Below are 12,827 nucleotides of genomic sequence, written 5' to 3'. Positions count from 1 at the left end.
TAGTTTTCCTTTTGCCATTAATAAGAGAATAATTTCTATGCGTGCTTCATGTATTGGGACGTCTTCTGACTCCAGGATTTCATAGAATAACAAATGGATTGTTGGGGGATATCTGAAGCTTCTGTGAACAGTTTAATTCACTGAACATTCAGAACAATTGTGGGTGAGAAAAAGAAATATATCTTCCTCAATACACTTTTCTTTTGAAAAAGGAAATGCAATTTATATCATTTGATTCCTATGCATTATGTCGTTCAGTAATTACAGAGAAAAATGGATTTGTTCTTTTTCTCGTAATCTCTAAGGCTTAGAGAGTACATATTTCTTCAAAATAATCTTTCCTAAGATTTAAAAAAGCAGGTGAATACAAAAATGATGAATTAAAGGAGAGCCAGGGTGACAAATCGAGCTTATGATACCGTTATAATCCTCCTTTTTACAGTAACCTATTCAAATCTTTAGCAGCAACACATTCATTTCCATTTACACTAAAGTGAGAGAGGAAAAACGTGGTTTCTGGAAACACATAAAACAGCATAAGGCTAGTGTATTATGGGACTCAGCCTGCTCAATGCGTGCGTATTTAAGCAGCGAGAGCTGGTCACTCTCCGGAAGGAACTCAAAACGAATACAATGCTAGATGATAGCCCCAAGTAGTATGTGCAGCCACAGGAAAAGCATCCAAGTAAAAAAAATCTTCCAAAACAATTTTCAAATTGCTTTAAACTTCTTTTTTGGGACAGTATGACTTTGGTGTGAAGGTAAAGGAATCTGATAAAATGACTCTTTTTCCTTCAAATTATCTTAAAGTAGTATGCAGCCTGAAACTCCCTGGGCACGTCTGCAGCGAGAGGCAGCATTCCCGAGTGCCCTTTATGCTGTGCCACCAGGCCCGTAATCATGGCATAGGAACACCTCACACAACGGGAGCTTTGGATACCAGAACTGCTCTTCCTGCCATCACGGATGAATGAGGCACCCGACATTCCAAGACCCATGCTTTGTCCGAGGCATTTTCAATGCATTATTTACTTGAATCCTCATAATCATTTTGTCAAGGAAGGTGGGTTTTACTCTCCCTATATTACCATGGAGGGTATCACACGCCCAGTAAGCTTAATTCGTTTCCTGCGCTGCCCTTGCATTAAGGAACGGAACTGCGCGATGTGAACCCAGTACTCTCCCTCTCTGTAACCTGTGGTCTTAGCCACTACATGTACTTCACTGCTGTTGAAAAGACATTTTTATATTTGATACTGATCACAATATTCAGGACTGAAAGCAGAGTCATGATGACGTTATGGCAGGTTTGTGGACAAAGCCAATGCATATACCCCGTGTCTACAAGTCAAAAAATTACCAATACGAAATCTGTTCAGTGATTCCCTTCTTCAATATGAATTCAGAGGAGAGAGTTTTTGCTGAGATGTCAAATGCAGTCAGTTTGAACAGCAGTTGTACTTACTGCGTTTTTACACCCTACAACTCTAAGAAGGAAACCTGCAAAACAGTTTTATGCTCACCAGCTTGGGGTGCTTTTGATTAAATTTCAAGCGTTCAATCCATTAACCTTTTTTGTCCACGCGTAATTTGTACACAGTTTTGTTTTATTCAGCTAGGAAAATCTACATTTGTCAAAAAACGGACAGATGATTTTGGTGTCCAAAATTCACCGGACAAATATCATTGTTTATAATTTTCATTTGGCATTAATAAAAGAATAATTTCTATGTGCGTTTCGTGAATTGGGACGTCTTCTGACTCCAGGGTTTCATAGAATGACAAATGGATTGTTGGGGGAAATCTGAAGCTTGTATTAAAAGTTTAATTCACTGAACATTCAGAACAATTGTGGGTGAGACAAAGAAATATATCTTCCTCAATTAACTTTTCTTTTGAAAAAGGAAAAACAAATTATATCATTTGAATAATATGCTTTATGTCGTTCAGTAATTACACGGAAAAAGGAATTTGTTCTTTTTCTCTTAATCTCTAAGGCTTAGAGAGTACATGTTTCTTGTATATAATCTTTCCTAACATTTAAAGAGGCAGCTAAATAGAAGAATGATGAATTAAAGGAGAGCCATGGTGACAAATCGAGCTTTTGATACCGTTATAATCCTCCTTTTCACAGTAACTCATTCAAATCTTTAGCAGCAACACATTCATTTCCATATATACTAAAATGAGAGAGGGAAAACGTGGTTTCTGGAAACACATAAAACAGCATAAGGCTAGTGTATTATGGGACTCAGCCTGCTTAATGCGTATTTAAGCAGCGAGAGCTGGTCACTCTCCGGAAGGAACTCAAAACGAATACAATGCTACACGACTTTATTGAGAGCCCCAAGTAGTATGTCCAGCCACAGGAAAAGCATCCCAGTAAATTAAATCTTCCAAAACAATTTTCAAATTGCTGTAAACTTCTTTTTTGGATAGTATGCCTTTGGTGTGAAGGTTAAGGAAACTGATAAAATGTCTCTTTTTCCTTAAAATTACCTTAAAGTAGTATGCAGCCTGAAACTCTCTGGGCAATTCTGCAGCGAGAGGCAGCAGTCCTGAGTTCCCTTTATGCTCTGGCACCAGGCCCGAAATCATGGCATAGGAACACCTCACACAGCGAGTGCCATGGATACAAGAACTGCTCTTGCTGCCATCACGGATGACTGATGCACCCGATATTCCAAGCGCCCTGCTTTGTCCGAGGCATTTTCAGTGCATTATTTACTTTAATCCTCATAATCATTTTGTCAAGGAAGGTGGGTTTTATTCTCCCTATACTACCATGGAGGGAATCACACGCCCAGTAAGCTTAATTCGTTTCCTGAGCTTCCCTTGCATTAAGGAAGGGAAGTGCGCGATGTGAACCCAGTACTCTCCCTCTCTGTAAACTGTGGTCTTAGCCACTACATGTACTTCACTGCTGTTGAAAAGACATTTTTATATTTGATACTGATCACAATATTCAGGGCTGAAAGCATTGACAAGATGACGTTAGGGCAGTTTGATGGAAAAAGCCACTGCATATACCCAGTGTCTACCTGTCAAAAAATTACCCATACGAAATCTTTTCAGTGATTCCCTTCTTCAATATGAATTCAGAGGAGAGAGTTTTCGCTGAGATATTAAGTGCAGTAAGTCTGAACAGCAGTTGTACAAACTGCGTTTTTACACCCGTCAACTCTAAGAAGGAGACCTGCAAAACAGTTTTATGCTCACCAGCTCGGGGTGCTTTTGACTATATTTCAAGCGTTCAATCCATTATTCTTTTTTTGTCCACGAGTAATTTGTAGACAGTTTTCTTTTATTCAGCTAGGAAAATCTACATTTGTGAAAAAACGGACAGATTATTTTTGTGTCCGAAATTCACCGGACAAATATCATTGCTTATAGTTTTCCTTTTGCCATTAATAAGAGAATAATTTCTATGCGTGCTTCATGTATTGGGACGTCTTCTGACTCCAGGATATCATAGAATAACAAATGGATTGTTGGGGAATATCTGAAGCTTCAATGAACAGTTCAATTCACTGAACATTCAGAACAATTGTGGGTGAGGAAAAGAAATATATCTTCCTCAATAAACTTTTCTTTTGAAAAAGGAAATGCAATTTATATCATTTGATTCCTATGCATTATGTCGTTCAGTAATTACAGAGAAAAATGGATTTGTTCTTTTTCTCGTAATCTCTAAGGCTTAGAGAGTACATGTTTCTTCAAAATAATCTTTCCTAAGATTTAAAAAAGCAGGTAAATACAAAAATGATGAATTAAAGGAGAGCCAGGGTGACAAATCGAGCTTATGATACCGTTATAATCCTCCTTTTTACAGTAACCTATTCAAATCTTTAGCAGCAACACATTCATTTCCATTTACACTAAAGTGAGAGAGGAAAAACGTGGTTTCTGGAAACACATAAAACAGCATAAGGCTAGTGTATTATGGGACTCAGCCTGCTCAATGCGTGCGTATTTAAGCAGCGAGAGCTGGTCACTCTCCGGAAGGAACTCAAAACGAATACAATGCTAGATGATAGCCCCAAGTAGTATGTGCAGCCACAGGAAAAGCATCCAAGTAAAAAAAATCTTCCAAAACAATTTTCAAATTGCTTTAAACTTCTTTTTTGGGACAGTATGATTTTGGTGTGAAGGTAAAGGAATCTGATAAAATGACTCTTTTTCCTTAAAATTACCTTAAAGTAGTATGCAGCCTGAAACTCCCTGGGCACGTCTGCAGCGAGAGGCAGCATTCCCGAGTGCCCTTTATGCTGTGCCACCAGGCCCGTAATCATGGCATAGGAACACCTCACACAACGGGAGCTTTGGATACCAGAACTGCTCTTCCTGCCATCACGGATGAATGAGGCACCCGACATTCCAAGAGCCATGCTTTGTCCGAGGCATTTTCAATGCATTATTTACTTGAATCCTCATAATCATTTTGTCAAGGAAGGTGGGTTTTACTCTCCCTATATTACCATGGAGGGTATCACACGCCCAGTAAGCTTAATTCGTTTCCTGCGCTGCCCTTGCATTAAGGAACGGAACTGCGCGATGTGAACCCAGTACTCTCCCTCTCTGTAACCTGTGGTCTTAGCCACTACATGTACTTCACTGCTGTTGAAAAGACATTTTTATATTTGATACTGATCACAATATTCAGGACTGAAAGCAGAGTCATGATGACGTTATGGCAGGTTTGTGGACAAAGCCAATGCATATACCCCGTGTCTACAAGTCAAAAAATTACCAATACGAAATCTGTTCAGTGATTCCCTTCTTCAATATGAATTCAGAGGAGAGAGTTTTTGCTGAGATGTCAAATGCAGTCAGTTTGAACAGCAGTTGTACTTACTGCGTTTTTACACCCTACAACTCTAAGAAGGAAACCTGCAAAACAGTTTTATGCTCACCAGCTTGGGGTGCTTTTGATTAAATTTCAAGCGTTCAATCCATTAACCTTTTTTGTCCACGCGTAATTTGTACACAGTTTTGTTTTATTCAGCTAGGAAAATCTACATTTGTCAAAAAACGGACAGATGATTTTGGTGTCCAAAATTCACCGGACAAATATCATTGTTTATAATTTTCATTTGGCATTAATAAAAGAATAATTTCTATGTGCGTTTCGTGAATTGGGACGTCTTCTGACTCCAGGGTTTCATAGAATGACAAATGGATTGTTGGGGGAAATCTGAAGCTTGTATTAAAAGTTTAATTCACTGAACATTCAGAACAATTGTGGGTGAGACAAAGAAATATATCTTCCTCAATAAACTTTTCTTTTGAAAAAGGAAAAACAAATTATATCATTTGAATAATATGCTTTATGTCGTTCAGTAATTACACGGAAAAAGGAATTTGTTCTTTTTCTCTTAATCTCTAAGGCTTAGAGAGTACATGTTTCTTGTATATAATCTTTCCTAACATTTAAAGAGGCAGCTAAATAGAAGAATGATGAATTAAAGGAGAGCCATGGTGACAAATCGAGCTTTTGATACCGTTATAATCCTCCTTTTCACAGTAACTCATTCAAATCTTTAGCAGCAACACATTCATTTCCATATATACTAAAATGAGAGAGGGAAAACGTGGTTTCTGGAAACACATAAAACAGCATAAGGCTAGTGTATTATGGGACTCAGCCTGCTTAATGCGTATTTAAGCAGCGAGAGCTGGTCACTCTCCGGAAGGAACTCAAAACGAATACAATGCTACACGACTTTATTGAGAGCCCCAAGTAGTATGTCCAGCCACAGGAAAAGCATCCCAGTAAATTAAATCTTCCAAAACAATTTTCAAATTGCTGTAAACTTCTTTTTTGGATAGTATGTCTTTGGTGTGAAGGTTAAGGAAACTGATAAAATGTCTCTTTTTCCTTAAAATTACCTTAAAGTAGTATGCAGCCTGAAACTCTCTGGGCAATTCTGCAGCGAGAGGCAGCAGTCCTGAGTTCCCTTTATGCTCTGGCACCAGGCCCGAAATCATGGCATAGGAACACCTCACACAGCGAGTGCCATGGATACAAGAACTGCTCTTGCTGCCATCACGGATGACTGATGCACCCGATATTCCAAGCGCCCTGCTTTGTCCGAGGCATTTTCAGTGCATTATTTACTTTAATCCTCATAATCATTTTGTCAAGGAAGGTGGGTTTTATTCTCCCTATACTACCATGGAGGGAATCACACGCCCAGTAAGCTTAATTCGTTTCCTGAGCTTCCCTTGCATTAAGGAAGGGAAGTGCGCGATGTGAACCCAGTACTCTCCCTCTCTGTAAACTGTGGTCTTAGCCACTACATGTACTTCACTGCTGTTGAAAAGACATTTTTATATTTGATACTGATCACAATATTCAGGGCTGAAAGCATTGACAAGATGACGTTAGGGCAGTTTGATGGAAAAAGCCACTGCATATACCCAGTGTCTACCTGTCAAAAAATTACCCATACGAAATCTTTTCAGTGATTCCCTTCTTCAATATGAATTCAGAGGAGAGAGTTTTCGCTGAGATATTAAGTGCAGTAAGTCTGAACAGCAGTTGTACAAACTGCGTTTTTACACCCGTCAACTCTAAGAAGGAGACCTGCAAAACAGTTTTATGCTCACCAGCTCGGGGTGCTTTTGACTATATTTCAAGCGTTCAATCCATTATTCTTTTTTTGTCCACGAGTAATTTGTAGACAGTTTTCTTTTATTCAGCTAGGAAAATCTACATTTGTGAAAAAACGGACAGATTATTTTTGTGTCCGAAATTCACCGGACAAATATCATTGCTTATAGTTTTCCTTTTGCCATTAATAAGAGAATAATTTCTATGCGTGCTTCATGTATTGGGACGTCTTCTGACTCCAGGATATCATAGAATAACAAATGGATTGTTGGGGAATATCTGAAGCTTCAATGAACAGTTCAATTCACTGAACATTCAGAACAATTGTGGGTGAGGAAAAGAAATATATCTTCCTCAATAAACTTTTCTTTTGAAAAAGGAAATGCAATTTATATCATTTGATTCCTATGCATTATGTCGTTCAGTAATTACAGAGAAAAATGGATTTGTTCTTTTTCTCGTAATCTCTAAGGCTTAGAGAGTACATGTTTCTTCAAAATAATCTTTCCTAAGATTTAAAAAAGCAGGTAAATACAAAAATGATGAATTAAAGGAGAGCCAGGGTGACAAATCGAGCTTATGATACCGTTATAATCCTCCTTTTTACAGTAACCTATTCAAATCTTTAGCAGCAACACATTCATTTCCATTTACACTAAAGTGAGAGAGGAAAAACGTGGTTTCTGGAAACACATAAAACAGCATAAGGCTAGTGTATTATGGGACTCAGCCTGCTCAATGCGTGCGTATTTAAGCAGCGAGAGCTGGTCACTCTCCGGAAGGAACTCAAAACGAATACAATGCTAGATGATAGCCCCAAGTAGTATGTGCAGCCACAGGAAAAGCATCCAAGTAAAAAAAATCTTCCAAAACAATTTTCAAATTGCTTTAAACTTCTTTTTTGGGACAGTATGATTTTGGTGTGAAGGTAAAGGAATCTGATAAAATGACTCTTTTTCCTTAAAATTACCTTAAAGTAGTATGCAGCCTGAAACTCCCTGGGCACGTCTGCAGCGAGAGGCAGCATTCCCGAGTGCCCTTTATGCTGTGCCACCAGGCCCGTAATCATGGCATAGGAACACCTCACACAACGGGAGCTTTGGATACCAGAACTGCTCTTCCTGCCATCACGGATGAATGAGGCACCCGACATTCCAAGAGCCATGCTTTGTCCGAGGCATTTTCAATGCATTATTTACTTGAATCCTCATAATCATTTTGTCAAGGAAGGTGGGTTTTACTCTCCCTATATTACCATGGAGGGTATCACACGCCCAGTAAGCTTAATTCGTTTCCTGCGCTGCCCTTGCATTAAGGAACGGAACTGCGCGATGTGAACCCAGTACTCTCCCTCTCTGTAACCTGTGGTCTTAGCCACTACATGTACTTCACTGCTGTTGAAAAGACATTTTTATATTTGATACTGATCACAATATTCAGGACTGAAAGCAGAGTCATGATGACGTTATGGCAGGTTTGTGGACAAAGCCAATGCATATACCCCGTGTCTACAAGTCAAAAAATTACCAATACGAAATCTGTTCAGTGATTCCCTTCTTCAATATGAATTCAGAGGAGAGAGTTTTTGCTGAGATGTCAAATGCAGTCAGTTTGAACAGCAGTTGTACTTACTGCGTTTTTACACCCTACAACTCTAAGAAGGAAACCTGCAAAACAGTTTTATGCTCACCAGCTTGGGGTGCTTTTGATTAAATTTCAAGCGTTCAATCCATTAACCTTTTTTGTCCACGCGTAATTTGTACACAGTTTTGTTTTATTCAGCTAGGAAAATCTACATTTGTCAAAAAACGGACAGATGATTTTGGTGTCCAAAATTCACCGGACAAATATGATTGTTTATAATTTTCATTTGGCATTAATAAAAGAATAATTTCTATGTGCGTTTCGTGAATTGGGACGTCTTCTGACTCCAGGGTTTCATAGAATGACAAATGGATTGTTGGGGGAAATCTGAAGCTTGTATTAAAAGTTTAATTCACTGAACATTCAGAACAATTGTGGGTGAGACAAAGAAATATATCTTCCTCAATAAACTTTTCTTTTGAAAAAGGAAAAACAAATTATATCATTTGAATAATATGCTTTATGTCGTTCAGTAATTACACGGAAAAAGGAATTTGTTCTTTTTCTCTTAATCTCTAAGGCTTAGAGAGTACATGTTTCTTGTATATAATCTTTCCTAACATTTAAAGAGGCAGCTAAATAGAAGAATGATGAATTAAAGGAGAGCCATGGTGACAAATCGAGCTTTTGATACCGTTATAATCCTCCTTTTCACAGTAACTCATTCAAATCTTTAGCAGCAACACATTCATTTCCATATATACTAAAATGAGAGAGGGAAAACGTGGTTTCTGGAAACACATAAAACAGCATAAGGCTAGTGTATTATGGGACTCAGCCTGCTTAATGCGTATTTAAGCAGCGAGAGCTGGTCACTCTCCGGAAGGAACTCAAAACGAATACAATGCTACACGACTTTATTGAGAGCCCCAAGTAGTATGTCCAGCCACAGGAAAAGCATCCCAGTAAATTAAATCTTCCAAAACAATTTTCAAATTGCTGTAAACTTCTTTTTTGGATAGTATGCCTTTGGTGTGAAGGTTAAGGAAACTGATAAAATGTCTCTTTTTCCTTAAAATTACCTTAAAGTAGTATGCAGCCTGAAACTCTCTGGGCAATTCTGCAGCGAGAGGCAGCAGTCCTGAGTTCCCTTTATGCTCTGGCACCAGGCCCGAAATCATGGCATAGGAATACCTCACACAGCGAGTGCCATGGATACAAGAACTGCTCTTGCTGCCATCACGGATGACTGATGCACCCGATATTCCAAGCGCCCTGCTTTGTCCGAGGCATTTTCAGTGCATTATTTACTTTAATCCTCATAATCATTTTGTCAAGGAAGGTGGGTTTTATTCTCCCTATACTACCATGGAGGGAATCACACGCCCAGTAAGCTTAATTCGTTTCCTGAGCTTCCCTTGCATTAAGGAAGGGAAGTGCGCGATGTGAACCCAGTACTCTCCCTCTCTGTAAACTGTGGTCTTAGCCACTACATGTACTTCACTGCTGTTGAAAAGACATTTTTATATTTGATACTGATCACAATATTCAGGGCTGAAAGCATTGACAAGATGACGTTAGGGCAGTTTGATGGAAAAAGCCACTGCATATACCCAGTGTCTACCTGTCAAAAAATTACCCATACGAAATCTTTTCAGTGATTCCCTTCTTCAATATGAATTCAGAGGAGAGAGTTTTCGCTGAGATATTAAGTGCAGTAAGTCTGAACAGCAGTTGTACAAACTGCGTTTTTACACCCGTCAACTCTAAGAAGGAGACCTGCAAAACAGTTTTATGCTCACCAGCTCGGGGTGCTTTTGACTATATTTCAAGCGTTCAATCCATTATTCTTTTTTTGTCCACGAGTAATTTGTAGACAGTTTTCTTTTATTCAGCTAGGAAAATCTACATTTGTGAAAAAACGGACAGATTATTTTTGTGTCCGAAATTCACCGGACAAATATCATTGCTTATAGTTTTCCTTTTGCCATTAATAAGAGAATAATTTCTATGCGTGCTTCATGTATTGGGACGTCTTCTGACTCCAGGATATCATAGAATAACAAATGGATTGTTGGGGAATATCTGAAGCTTCAATGAACAGTTCAATTCACTGAACATTCAGAACAATTGTGGGTGAGGAAAAGAAATATATCTTCCTCAATAAACTTTTCTTTTGAAAAAGGAAATGCAATTTATATCATTTGATTCCTATGCATTATGTCGTTCAGTAATTACAGAGAAAAATGGATTTGTTCTTTTTCTCGTAATCTCTAAGGCTTAGAGAGTACATGTTTCTTCAAAATAATCTTTCCTAAGATTTAAAAAAGCAGGTAAATACAAAAATGATGAATTAAAGGAGAGCCAGGGTGACAAATCGAGCTTATGATACCGTTATAATCCTCCTTTTTACAGTAACCTATTCAAATCTTTAGCAGCAACACATTCATTTCCATTTACACTAAAGTGAGAGAGGAAAAACGTGGTTTCTGGAAACACATAAAACAGCATAAGGCTAGTGTATTATGGGACTCAGCCTGCTCAATGCGTGCGTATTTAAGCAGCGAGAGCTGGTCACTCTCCGGAAGGAACTCAAAACGAATACAATGCTAGATGATAGCCCCAAGTAGTATGTGCAGCCACAGGAAAAGCATCCAAGTAAAAAAAATCTTCCAAAACAATTTTCAAATTGCTTTAAACTTCTTTTTTGGGACAGTATGATTTTGGTGTGAAGGTAAAGGAATCTGATAAAATGACTCTTTTTCCTTAAAATTACCTTAAAGTAGTATGCAGCCTGAAACTCCCTGGGCACGTCTGCAGCGAGAGGCAGCAGTCCCGAGTGCCCTTTATGCTGTGCCACCAGGCCCGAAATCATGGCATAGGAACACCTCACACAACGGGAGCCGTGGATACCAGAACTGCTCTTGCTGCCATCACGGATGAATGAGGCACCCGACATTCCAAGACCCATGCTTTGACCGAGGCATTTTCAATGCATTATTTACTTGAATCCTCATAATCATTTTGTCAAGGAAGGTGGGTTTTACTCTCCCTATATTACCATGGAGGGTATCACACGCCCAGTAAGCTTAATTCGTTTCCTGCGCTGCCCTTGCATTAAGGAACGGAACTGCGCGATGTGAACCCAGTACTCTCCCTCTCTGTAACCTGTGGTCTTAGCCACTACATGTACTTCACTGCTGTTGAAAAGACATTTTTATATTTGATACTGATCACAATATTCAGGACTGAAAGCAGAGTCATGATGACGTTATGGCAGGTTTGTGGACAAAGCCAATGCATATACCCCGTGTCTACAAGTCAAAAAATTACCAATACGAAATCTGTTCAGTGATTCCCTTCTTCAATATGAATTCAGAGGAGAGAGTTTTTGCTGAGATGTCAAATGCAGTCAGTTTGAACAGCAGTTGTACTTACTGCGTTTTTACACCCTACAACTCTAAGAAGGAAACCTGCAAAACAGTTTTATGCTCACCAGCTTGGGGTGCTTTTGATTAAATTTCAAGCGTTCAATCCATTAACCTTTTTTGTCCACGCGTAATTTGTACACAGTTTTGTTTTATTCAGCTAGGAAAATCTACATTTGTCAAAAAACGGACAGATGATTTTGGTGTCCAAAATTCACCGGACAAATATGATTGTTTATAATTTTCATTTGGCATTAATAAAAGAATAATTTCTATGTGCGTTTCGTGAATTGGGACGTCTTCTGACTCCAGGGTTTCATAGAATGACAAATGGATTGTTGGGGGAAATCTGAAGCTTGTATTAAAAGTTTAATTCACTGAACATTCAGAACAATTGTGGGTGAGACAAAGAAATATATCTTCCTCAATAAACTTTTCTTTTGAAAAAGGAAAAACAAATTATATCATTTGAATAATATGCTTTATGTCGTTCAGTAATTACACGGAAAAAGGAATTTGTTCTTTTTCTCTTAATCTCTAAGGCTTAGAGAGTACATGTTTCTTGTATATAATCTTTCCTAACATTTAAAGAGGCAGCTAAATAGAAGAATGATGAATTAAAGGAGAGCCATGGTGACAAATCGAGCTTTTGATACCGTTATAATCCTCCTTTTCACAGTAACTCATTCAAATCTTTAGCAGCAACACATTCATTTCCATATATACTAAAATGAGAGAGGGAAAACGTGGTTTCTGGAAACACATAAAACAGCATAAGGCTAGTGTATTATGGGACTCAGCCTGCTTAATGCGTATTTAAGCAGCGAGAGCTGGTCACTCTCCGGAAGGAACTCAAAACGAATACAATGCTACACGACTTTATTGAGAGCCCCAAGTAGTATGTCCAGCCACAGGAAAAGCATCCCAGTAAATTAAATCTTCCAAAACAATTTTCAAATTGCTGTAAACTTCTTTTTTGGATAGTATGCCTTTGGTGTGAAGGTTAAGGAAACTGATAAAATGTCTCTTTTTCCTTAAAATTACCTTAAAGTAGTATGCAGCCTGAAACTCTCTGGGCAATTCTGCAGCGAGAGGCAGCAGTCCTGAGTTCCCTTTATGCTCTGGCACCAGGCCCGAAATCATGGCATAGGAATACCTCACACAGCGAGTGCCATGGATACAAGAACTGCTCTTGCTGCCAT

The sequence above is a fragment of the Manis javanica genome, chromosome 1 (genome assembly GCF_040802235.1).
Source record: "Manis javanica isolate MJ-LG chromosome 1, MJ_LKY, whole genome shotgun sequence".
Taxonomy (NCBI): Eukaryota; Metazoa; Chordata; class Mammalia; order Pholidota; family Manidae; genus Manis; species Manis javanica.
This window is presented reverse-complemented; position numbering follows the sequence as displayed.